Genomic DNA, 12,152 nt, shown 5'->3' with positions numbered 1-12,152 from the left:
CTATGTCAACGTGTTTGTCAAGGTGGGGAAGTGATGAGAATGCCCTTCCAGGGAGTCTACTATGTTCCACTTGAGGTTTCAAAGAAATGCATGGTTTCCTTATAACCTTCTCTAATGCCATGCCCAGATATCTCTGTATGTCTTCTGGTGTCTATGAATTGTTAACATCAGAAGTGTACGTCAGATTAAAAATAGCTATTTTAACTTCAGAAGCTTTTGCCTGTTGGTAACAAATGTATTTCTTAAATAACTTCTCTAAGTTACTCCCTCTAGCTATTGCAACCATGAGAATAGGAAGGGGGGGTTCAGGATCACTTACACAAGGGTAAACATGATTGTGATCCTGAAGAATCCACTTGAGTCAGGGGGGATCTTGTGTGGGCAGAGGTTGGTGTGTCCGTGGGCGAAACTTGAAATGTTATCACTTTGTGGATGGGAACTAACTGCTACTGACTTTTAAAACCAGAAATGTTCCTGTTCTGAAAGCAAACTCTCTCAGTCTATAAATGGAAAATGTCGTGTTAGAAACCAAACAGCTGTAGGCTTGAACAACGTCTGCCGGAGAATGAGCATGGTTAGAATAGCAGTCAGAGTGTTAGATTAGGATCTGGGAGACCCGGGTTTGATTCCCTACTCTGCCATGGAAACTCTCTGGGTGACTGTGGGTCAGTTATACTCTCTCAGCCTAACCTACCTCACAGAGTTGTTGTGAAGATAAAATGGAGAAAGGGAAGAATGTTGCAAGCCACTTTGGGTCTCCACTGGGGAAAAAGTGGCGTATAAAGGTAGCAGTAGAAGAAGAGTTAGTTTTATACTCCGCCCTTCACTACCTGAAGGAGTCTTGGAGTGGCTTACAATCACCTTCCATTCCTCTCCCCACAACAGACACCCTGTGAGGTAGGTGGGGCTGAGAGAGCTCTGAGAGAGCTGTGACTGACCCAAGGTCACCCAGTTGGCTTCATGCAGAGGAGTGGGGATAAATAATGAAAGGTCAGAATGCTGAGATGGACAAATGGGTGGTACTGTTTCAGCCTACAGGGGAAGGAATCACATTGTTCAAAGTTCCCCTACTTTAATAATGCCCCATTAGTGGGAAACAAACACTGCATATAAAAAGGCTAAGATAGCAGGTTTCTCCTTGATGTGCTATTTTTATTTGAAAGGAGTTTTAGATGGGGTGGGGGTATTAAGAATATGCCCCTCATTCCCCCACAGTGTTAACTGGTACATTCCATTGTACCATCTCTAAATTCTACCACCTCATTCAACTGCATTAGTAGACCTCTTGCTCAGTCTATACATGCGGCGGGTTTTAATCTGGAAATGGATGAAGAAAAAGATTTCATTCCTGTCCTTTGTTTTGCTGGAATTCAGGTTCATTGATATGCAGTAAAGGACAAAGCTTTTGGCCGTATGTAATTATTACCCTCCTCCAAAATATCCCTTTACCCAGCTCTTTCACGTAACTTGGAGTCCATGGGCATAAGGACAGGAAGGAGAAGGAGTTACATTAGGAAACATGAACAGTGATACAGGGAGGAGACAGGGCTGGATGGTCCAGTCTCACAGAAGTAGGATCTCTGAGATTGTGTCATTTGTGTGTATGCATACTAGGTGCCGTTTTAATGCCTACCCTATGCAGGAAGGATGCATATATTTTCAAGAAAAAATAGTCAAAGGAGCCATCTGGAGATATTTTGGCAGGGGTTGGTTGATTAGAAGCCTTATTTCATCCCACCCCTCTCTGATTCTTCAAAGGCACAAGAGACACTCAAAGTCCCCTGACTCCCAGTCTGTAAGCCACTCATTCCAAAAGGGACTGACTCTCTGAAACTCATTCTGGAATGTCCAACCTATAGCCTCACTCAGCCAAGCAGTGGGATCTCCATTTAAGGGTATTGTGCACCCACAATAGTTCTCCTGATAGAGGGAAACATTCAGGCTGCCACTTGTACCTCTCAACCCTGTGCCAGAATGTGGGGCTGTTAAAGTGTGGCACCCTGACTGGAACAACTTCATTGCTTGCTCTTGGGTATTGCCAATTTTCTGTGTGTTTTTTATATGCATCTCTGTCTGGGGAGTGGGGATACACTTGCCCTTTAATTAAACAAATCGATCATAGTAATCACAATAATAATGGGAAGCTAGAGGAGGTAAGATATGGGTGGAGGAAGACTGAGAAGGAGAAGGAGTCAGGGGCCTAGTTTTTGTCACACACCATCTCTTGTTTCTGTGTGTGTCTCCCTTTTTGCGTCTGGTCCCTCCTAGGAGGAAAGCCTTCCTTTCCCCCAAGCCTCCATTTCCCATTGTGCTGCTGGTGTCCCTTGATGCTGATGATCTGGAAGGAAAAGGAGGTTGAACAAAAAATGGTACTCAGTCATTATCAAAAACAGCAAACAAAAACCTCCTCCTCCTCTTTGCTCCTTCATCCTCAGGGCCTACTAATCACCATGGCAACCAGCAGGCCTTCAGGCTCCCATAGTTAAGCAGTTATCTTAGCAGCAACTGCTCTTGCCTTGACTGTTTGCAGAGCTGGGAGGATTAAAATGAATGGAGGGGAGGGGAGGCTTGCTTCAAGACAGATTATCTTCCTAGGATATATAAAGGGCATACATGTTGAAGGAAGTATCCCATTCCCAACAGACAACTTGCATGCTGTGAGGGCCTTTCCAATCCATGCATCCCTTGGCTCAGAGCAGGGATTGACTATCCCAGATATTCATCATCATTTTATGTCAATGACTTCTGCAGGTGCAAAGATCAGCCCTGAGGACAAAGGTAAACAGACTGAAAATGAGACCCTAGTGCTGTTGTGGGGTGATTCAGGGTGAATGTGGCATGTCAAGGCAGAACAAGGCCCAACTGTCATTTTTGCCTTTGGAAAGTGTGGAAGGTGACTCTGTTGGGAAAGTGGCAGAGTCTACCTGAGCAGTGTTTGCAGTGTTTGCAAAGTAGGCACAATGAGGTGTCTCAAGCACAGCTGGTCAGCCGCCAGGTCCCATCTCCAGTGGGCAGCTCACTTCAGCCAGAATCCTGTATTTTTAGATCTCTGCAAGTAAGGTGCCAAAAACAAACCTCCCTCTCCACTTCCCTACCTGCTCCATTCTCCCCTCTACTCCCAGGGCTCTTAATCTTTTAAAAGCCCACAGAATGAAGGGGGGGGGGAACATACTGCAGCAATCAGAGAATTAAAACAAGGTTATCCAGAATAAAAGGCATCAATTTAAAAAGATCTTCTCTGAACAAAGCAATTGCTAAAAAAAGATTACCAGGGATTTGTTGTGGTGAAAAGGCACTCCAGTTCCTGGATGACAAAAAAAGGAAAGGGCTCCCTTCTGCTACCCAAAGGGAGCCCTTGGAATGCTGCCCCCATCCCAACCTGCACTGACTGCTTCTATCCCTCCCTCCTCTTTTCTCTCCACTCCCCCTAATGAGATGCAGCTGTTCTCACTTATTCCCACAGTCAGTGGGCTTTTCTCTTTCTCGGGCTTCCCATTACATTGAATTATTCATCCTCACAGCCTAGCTTAACAAACTGCTCTCATTAAAACTCAGGGTGGGAAAATCCTAAACCAGAAAAAGGAAGACAGGATGCAAGAAGCAAAAGCAGTGATCAGGGAAGAGCAACGGGTCGTCTCCAGAGACATCAACTTGTGAAGTGGCCGTCTTCAAGACATATATGAGCCCAGAAAAAGGCATTCCCGTGCTTAAAATATGTGCTTGTGCAAGGAGGGCAAATATTGATCCATGTTACAAAACCAGAGAGTGTATTATTTATAATGTATATATTTATACTTGCCAATGGGGAGCCAAAGCAGCTTACAGTATTGTCCTCCCTCCTCCATTTTATCCTTGCAACAACTCTGTGAGGCAAATTTATTATTTATTTATTTAATTCATTCATTTATACTCCACCTTTATTCCCAATGGGGACCCGAGGTGGCTTACATCATTCTCCTCTCTTCCACATTATCCTCACAACAACCCTGTGAGGTAGGTTAGGCTGAGAGAGTTTGACTGGCCCAAGGTCACCCAGTGAGGTTCCATGGCACGAGTGGTGATTCAAATCCAAATCTCTCAGATACTGGTCTGACACTCTTCACCACTACACCACACTGGCTGAGAAAGACTTACTGGCACCAGTGGTTCTCGGTGAGGATAAAATAATTATTTGATCCACTCAGCTTGGCACATGCTTAGGGTGGAAAGCTAATTCAACCTTTTTGTCTCAAGTATGGAGAGAAGATACCCCAAAGTAACAGGGCTGAAGTCAGGCCCCACCATCTATCTACCCTCTTCAACATTGACTCCAGCCCCCTTCCCTGGAAGGTCCAGACCCCAAAGGCACCAAGTACGTAAGCCAGGCAATTATTTTGCTTGCCCAGGCAGATGCAGGAACAGCATTTCAGCTGCCAAGGAAGAGAGTGGGGATGGTGCCACCTCAGCCTCCTCCCACAGCCAACTGAACAAGCCCTTCTAACAGCAGCTGCTTCATGTACACTCCCCTCCACCATCTTGTCCTACCTTGATGGGGTATGATGGAGCCAGTGAAGGCTTTTTGAGTCCTGAGTGTGCAGTGGCTCCAGGCCAACTCACTTCACCACTGGTCTCCTCTGCTCCTGCTCACTGGAGCTTGCAGGCAACTCTTGCTTGGCTCCCACATAAAATACCTGGCTATTTTTAGCCCTGGAGAAGAGCCACTGAGTTGGAGAGAGAGAGATTGAATGCAGTTTGGGATGACCGCCTTCTCTCACCTTGCACTCTCCTCACAGAGCCAACCTGTAGCCTTTCATGAAAGTGCCCTTTAAAAGCAACCTGGTGAGGATGGAGCAGGCCTCAGTCTGGCAAAATCTGTGAGAACTATTTACAAAGAGGGGCAAGGACTGCAACAGGCAGGGCCGGACCCAGTTTATCTTGCCCCCTAGGCGGGGATCCCTTCTGGCGCCCCCCCCCCCCGTGCGCCCACCAACAGCCAAGTTGACAACCAGAGGGCACGAGGAGAGTTGCCAGGCTCCCCCCTCGTCAGGGCACCTGGAGAAGAGGCTGACCGGCAGGGCGCTCACAAGCTGTCGCTCCCCCGGCCCTGCTGCTGCTCCTGCTCCTGCTGCAGCTTCCAGTCCCCGGCCACGAGGAAGAGGAGAAGTGCTTTGCTGGGAAGCCAAGGGGGCAGGCAGGGAGAAGTTAGCTGGCCAAAGAGGCCGTGGCAGCCACCCGGTCAGGGAGATGCAGGGCTTTTGGCAGGGGGGGCTTTTGGTGGGGGGGCTGGTGCAGTTTGGTGCCCCTAAGGGCTGGCGCGCTCTAGGCGAATGCCTAGTTCGCCTAATGAGCAAGCCGGCCCTGGCAACAGGACTCTCTCTCCCTTCTCTGCCTCCCTCTGGCACTCCTTTCCCAGTGAGAAGAGCCCAAGAGTTAATGGGGACTGAAGTTTTATTCGCACACATCTGCAGTCTGTGGGGGAGAAATACCAGTGAGCCATGCCACCTGCTTCCTCTTCCCTGCAGTTTGGAGAGGCATCAGTTTTGAATGCCTGGGAAGTGCTATCGGGCACTGATGCTTTGATGCTGGAGAAATGCAAAGCAGGGATATGATCCAGCCAAGTGATGACTTATTTATTAGTGTCTTAGACTTGTATTATTTATTATCATCACACATTGTCATTAGCGCAGCATTGTGTGCAGTGTCTCGTGGAACATGGGAGCCAGAGTCCATCTAATTCCCAGCAAGCTGGGGGGGGGGGGAGGAATGCTACGGAATCTACAAAGTCAGCAGCTCAGCCCCGGCAAAGGGCAAGAGGAACATACTGAAGGCAGGGTGAGGAAAGCAGCTCCAAGTGCTGCTTTTTCTACAATGTTAATTTCACATCCAATAGACTTTCTGAAAATGGGCTCTTGTACCAGAAAGGCTGTCTCTCACTGCACTCAGGGATTCCCTCACAGGTGGTGAAAAGATGAAAGCCAAGAAGGATGAGCTCATTGCTGAATTCATGTGCCCTCCCCAGCCTTGCTTCATAGCTGCCTGAGGGCCTTTATAAACTATGGAGGAGCTAAGCAGGGGTAAAAGGGCTGCTCCTTCAGGCATTAGGGGTATACCAGGAGCATAGCTTTTTAACTTCACCTTAATAAGGATTTCTTTCTGAGACTGATATGCTAGTGACAGGGAAGACAACAGGTCATAGAAGATTAGAGGACTGAGATTTAGGTGGTAGATGCTGTGGGTTGATGTTAATTATTTATTTAGTAAATCTTTATCCCAGTCTTCCTCCAGGGACCTCAGGGCAGCATATATCAGCCTCCCTTCCTCCATTTTATCCTCACAATGCCTTTGTGAGGTAGGTAGGGCTGAGAGAGAGTGACTTCTCCACCATGGCAAAGACAAGATTTGAACCTGGGTCTCCCAGAGCATAGACCAACATTTTAACACCTATAACAAGCATTTGGTACTGAAAATCTCAGTTTTCCATATTTGCTTAAGTGTTTGATACTCTAACAGCGCAATCCTATGCAGAGCTACACCTTTCTAAGCCCACTGACTTCAGTTAGGAGAGGAGACTAATGTAAGCCACTTTGGGTCACCATTAGGGAGAAAGACGTAGGTAGGGAGAAATGAAGTAAGTAAACAAATAGACTTAACAACCATGTTTAGGACTGCACGAATTGAAGCACCCTTGTAATCTTTGGCTCCAGAGAAAGACTTCCTTGTTATTCTGTACGTTAGTGATTTTCATCTTGTATAAGATTGTTAACTAAGCCAGCAACTTTGGGACAAGGAATATATTTCTTATGAAGTCTTAAGAAGAGGAGAGCCAATGCAACGGTTAGCGTGTCAGACTAGGCCAGGGGAGAATGAGAGTCAAATCCACACTCCACCATGAAACTCCCTGGGTGACCTGGAGCCAGTCACACTCTCTCAGCCTGATCTGTTGTTGTTGTTGTTGTTCAGTTGCAACTCTTCACAACCCCATGGACCACATTACACCAGGCCCTCCTGTTTTCTGCCATCCTCCAGAGTTTGCTCAATTTCATGATCTACCTCAGGATAAAACGGAGGAGGAGAGAACCAAGCAACCACTCCTGAGTTCCTAGGAATGTTTTCTTTTTGGCATTTTTTTAAAAAAATTGTGTGTGTGTGTCTGTACCTGGAAGTCCCGTTGACCTCTGGTGACTGGGGTCCTGGAGGATATTCTGAGCAGTGGCTGAATAAAGCCTGCCTCTGTCCTCCCAATTTGATATTCCAAGGAAGTCTCCCATCCAAGTACTAACCACAGTTGACCCTGCTTATTTTCCAAGATCTGACGAGAGATCGGGCTTGCCTATGGGTTCCTTGGAGGAAGGGCAGGATGAAAATGTGATAGACCAACCAGAATTGTTCCATTCTCAGTTATTTTTTCTGTGTTAGGTGTGATGCTGCAACATTAAGAAAAAAACCCAACCCTGATAATGAGATAAACAAAGAAATGCCTCTTGTGGCTGGAGACTGTAGTCAATCCACTCAATAGCCCTTTTAATATTTGCATCAAGAGTACTTCCAAATACCCTGAAGCAAAACTTAGATCTTATTTAAATGTGACAATGGCAGGAGAGAAGAGCTGATCTGTATAGCTTTGTCTCTCAGCTGGGCAACTATGTGTAGCTGTCCTGAAAGGCGAGGTCACAAACTGAAAATTCAGCAACCCCAGGGAGTTGTGGAACAGGGTCCTCTCCATTGGTATGAATAGGGCTGCAAGTCTGTCCCTTGGCTCCCCAGTGTGTGGGCATACAGACGCTTAATCCAGGTTAATCAGCCTGGAAGAACTGCCACCAGCTGCTCCATACAAAGAATAATCAATAACGTTTAGCATTCACATTGTCCCCCCCAGCTGAGAATACAAACACTGAATATCCATCATTTCTCTGGTGTAAACTAGGCTGCCTTCAGCCTGGAGCTGAGCAGAATCCTGCCCCAAAACTGTAACCCAGTATCCATGGCAGCCTGCTCCTTAGTTGAAGGATCCTAGACATTCATCACTTTCCCCTTTTTCCTCCATATTAAATATTCACAATCTTTTCCCAGCAATAATGACAGCAAGGAGGGAGATGTCAGACTCCAGGCAGAGCAACTCAAGTCTGTTGTGTTCAAAAGCACCTTAAAGTTAAGATATGTTCTCAATCCCATGCAAGGCAATTGTCAAGACTCACTGGCATATGGAGGGGGTTTGACTCCCAAGGTCTCTGTGGAGGAACACTTTTGTGCACAGAATGGTAAGGGGAGCTGAGAACTGGTCATTATAAAGGGGAAAGTAAGAGTTTCATACAGTGTTCATAAAACCAGTAGCAGATTCTCCAAGCAGCAAGTAAGAAAAGCACTTTGATCAGCACTCCAAAGATCAAAAATGATAAGACCCTTTAATACCAGTGCCAGGACATAACATCAAGGGAAGGCCTCAGCCTCTATGCCCTTTTTGTTGGCCATCTAGGGCAACAGGTTGGCCACTGTGTGACACAGGATGCTGAGCTAGATGAACCTCTGATCTGATGCAGTGGGAATTTTCATATGGTCTTGTAGATCCCTTGATCAAAACATACTCCCTGGGTTTCTGGCCCTACTTTTATTTTATGGCTTTTGTTAGCTGATTGGAGCATCCTTTTCTCTATAATAGAAATGCCAGAATTCCCAAAGAGATGGGGATCTCAAGAGTCCCAACCTGGTTTTATCAGGGTTCCTTTCCCAACTATTTCTACCCATCATTTGGCCGATGGATGCTTAAGTAACTCAAAGACTAAGTGAAGTTTATGGTGAGCAGGAGTGGAGGAAGTGAGCATTGTTGTCCCAGAATTTCTGATTGCGTCAATTGCTTTCCAAAATGCTACTTTCCTAAAGTTGAAATGACATGGAAACACAGTGATTTTGAATGGCTGTGAGCTTGGCAGTGGATGTTCTACATGTCTATATTTAAACCAGCTTGATAAATTTTGCATCAAACCCAGTTTAAAGGGAATGAACAATTAAACTCCTGAAAAGCACAGTTTTCCAAAGAAAGACCTGAGAGGTACTTCAAAGTGGATAAAAATAAACAGGAGTCTTGTGAGACATCCACAACACATTTAACCTGTTAAGGTAACATCTTTGTTTTCCTCCCAGCTGTGTCTGCAAAAAATTCAGTGGGCATTTCTCTCCATCATTATTCTCCCCACAGCAAGATCTATCAGAGGAATGGCCCTTCCATATATGATGGATTTATATTGAACATGACAAATGCCTTTTCTACAGCCAGTGTCACCAGGAAGATCTTGGAGATGAATGGTCTCTACCTTTGTAATGTTTTTACTTGATGTGGAAGACATGGATGGAGATTCCGGGGCTTGGGGGGGGGGGCTTCAGCCCATACTCTGAGAAGGAAAGATTCTCCTTCCCTTTCCCCTCTTTCTCAAAAGGCCTGTTTACAGGACCATGGAGCATATGAGTTACAAACCCTGTCTGTTTTGATACCCAGCAAATTGGATGTGACCATCACCTGCCAAGCACCTGCACCACAGGAAATGTTTTAAAAGTCACTTTTTGTTTTGGCACAGCAAAAACTGGACCTTGCACTTGGTGGTGGATGGATGCACACATGCAACTCACCATAGCGGGAAACCAGTGGCGACAGAACTTTTTTGTTGACGCTAGAGCAGTCATGTGAATAGGCTGCTGAGCGGGATGGTGAGATCTGGAGGAGAGCTCCTGTTCAGCAGTTGGACAGCGCAAAGCAGGAGGGTGGCTGCCCAGTCCCTTGCTCTCTGCCGTGCTCAGCGATTTAGAGGAGTCCTCCTCTTCCCCGGGTTACAGAAGAGGCCCAGGGGAGCCTGTGCGAATGTCTACGGAGTGCACCGTTCTCGTCGCCGGCGCTGCAAAGGCAGAGCCTCCCCTTTGCCCCTCTGCAGACAAAAAACTGCCACAAACGTGGCCAGAGGGGCGCACACAGCGTCGCTCCGCTCATCAGCATTCTCACCTTGAGCCGCCGCTGCCAGCAGAGAGGCATCCGTGTCCACTGCCCAAGTGACAGATGATTTTTTTTTCGGTTGCCATCCTCTAATTTTAGCCTTGCAGCGGGAACAAACAGCAATTGCGTTTTTTTCGCTATGAGTTCAGGTGAAAAGCAGCCAGATCCCCGCCGGCATTTCTTATTCCGGGTCCCCCCCCCTTTTCATCGTTCTTTCCAGATGTTTTTCTTTTTCTCTTTTCTTTTTTCCTCCTTCAAACATGAATGGGTGTGGGAGCCAATTCTTGCTGTTGAGGAATTAAGTATCCTTGGAGTACAAGTGTGCAGGGGGGAAGGGGAAGCCTTTGATGTGAGTGGAAGGCATTTTATTTTCTCCGTTTGCTCTTGTATTTCCCCCTGGAGGCTGCCATTCTCCCTTCTTCCTCCCCGAAGACCAAAGGTGCAAACTGATACCTCCAGATCCACCCCAGGCCCACTTTTACCTTCAGATCTGCCCGGCCTTCCATGCAGGATGCCGACAAGGAGCCTGAAGCACCTGTGCACCCTCCCCCTCCCTTGCATCTGTTGTTTAACATCCATCCAGGTGAAGAATTCTGGAGAACTCTTGTGCTCTGTTTTGGTTGGTATCATGCGGCTTTTGTGTGCTCTGCAGCTGAGAACGACAAGCCTTCCCCCTCTGCCTGGAAGAATTCTGTGTTCCTCAGAAGCTTGCTTACAGCATTCTTGCTTTGTCAAAAACGACTCTCCTATACTGTGTTCTGGACTGTATTGGCTGATCTGAGAGGGAGACTGAGGGGCAAATGGTCCTGCCTTTGCTTGGGGGGGGGGGAGATCACACCAGATCTCCCCTCCATCTCTTTGCATTCCTTAGAAGTCTCTTCAATAAATTACAGAGGGAGGCACACACAATGAATGACAAAGTAAGTGAAATGGCACACTTTACTGGAACCTTTGCTAGAGCTCTGAAGAGCAAGAGCTCCAACTCTTGCAGTCTGGTTTCCTTTCACCACCAGCAGTTGGCCCAATTAAGTATACTTTGTTACAAAATATTTGTTCATGGGAATGTGAATGAATTCATTAACTCCTGTGCTGCACCCGCCTTGCCTTGAAAGAAACCATCTGAGCAAGGCACACAAAAAGGGACAATCTGATCCATTGCCTCCTTCCAAGAGAGACACTTGTTTCAAATACATACCAATCTAGGTTAGGCTGGAGATGTGGGAGGGGGATTAGGCCGTGTTCCAACACAGAGGCCACCAGGCACCATGACTTTAGTCCAGATTCCCTCAAACAGCAAATATGTTGATCATTTAACTGTGCGGGGGGGGGGGATTGCTGGACTTCATTTGCCCACCGCTCAAGGGACAAATTCACACATCCCTCTCTTCCTGGTAAAGAAGGAAGGTGCTCCTCATTTTACTAAACACTTATCACAGGGTGGCCCATCACTTACTGGCAGAGCCTGCCTAGGACATTGTGGGATGACTGTCCTGCTAACTAGGATTAAGAGACACACTATGCTCGGCTTCAGTGAAGTATTTTCACATTTTAAATAAAACACCAGGAGAGCGACGCTCGGGAGGCCAGAACGCAGCCTGCAGCGTGGGGCTGCTCAGAGCTTCTCAGAGCTAAGGCTTGCCCGTGGAGTGCCCTGCAAGGTGAGCCAGTAGGAGGGGCACTCCTTCTTCCTGGTGAGCCGGAGTCCTCTAGGCAACCTCTTCGGGCTGTTGTAAAGCCCTCCCGCTATCTTCAGGTAAGCAAGCTATTTGTCTACTGCTGCTTTGTGGGCTCTCTGATTGGCTGCCTGTCCTTTTGGAATCCAGAAGATTTGCATGTGGCATTCTGTGGGCATTTCTGGGATGATCTTGTTGTGGGGATGGGGAGGGAGTCTGTGAGCCAGGACCTTTAACTCTTTATGGGGATCGAAGCCAAGAGGGCAGCAGCAGAACTGGGGGAGGGGGGACTTCTCCGACCTGCAAGGAGGAGAGCCGGTGTGCCCAGCACCTCCTTCCACGCCATTGGAGGCGACGCTTAAGGTCAAATGTCGTTCTCCGCGCGCTGTTCCGATACGCCGCAACGCAAGGTCTGGGTTCTGGAGAAGAGCGGAGAGAGGCGGTGCCTGCCAGGCAAACCTTCCTTGCCGGCCCGGTGGGGTGGAGGAGAGGCCGGCCGTGTCTGCTGGGTGGACGGAGAA

Source organism: Gekko japonicus, unplaced genomic scaffold, assembly GCF_001447785.1.
Source record: "Gekko japonicus isolate JY-2015 unplaced genomic scaffold, Gekko_japonicus_V1.1 scaffold19, whole genome shotgun sequence".
Classification (NCBI taxonomy): Eukaryota; Metazoa; Chordata; class Lepidosauria; order Squamata; family Gekkonidae; genus Gekko; species Gekko japonicus.
Note: the sequence above shows the minus strand (reverse complement) of the source record.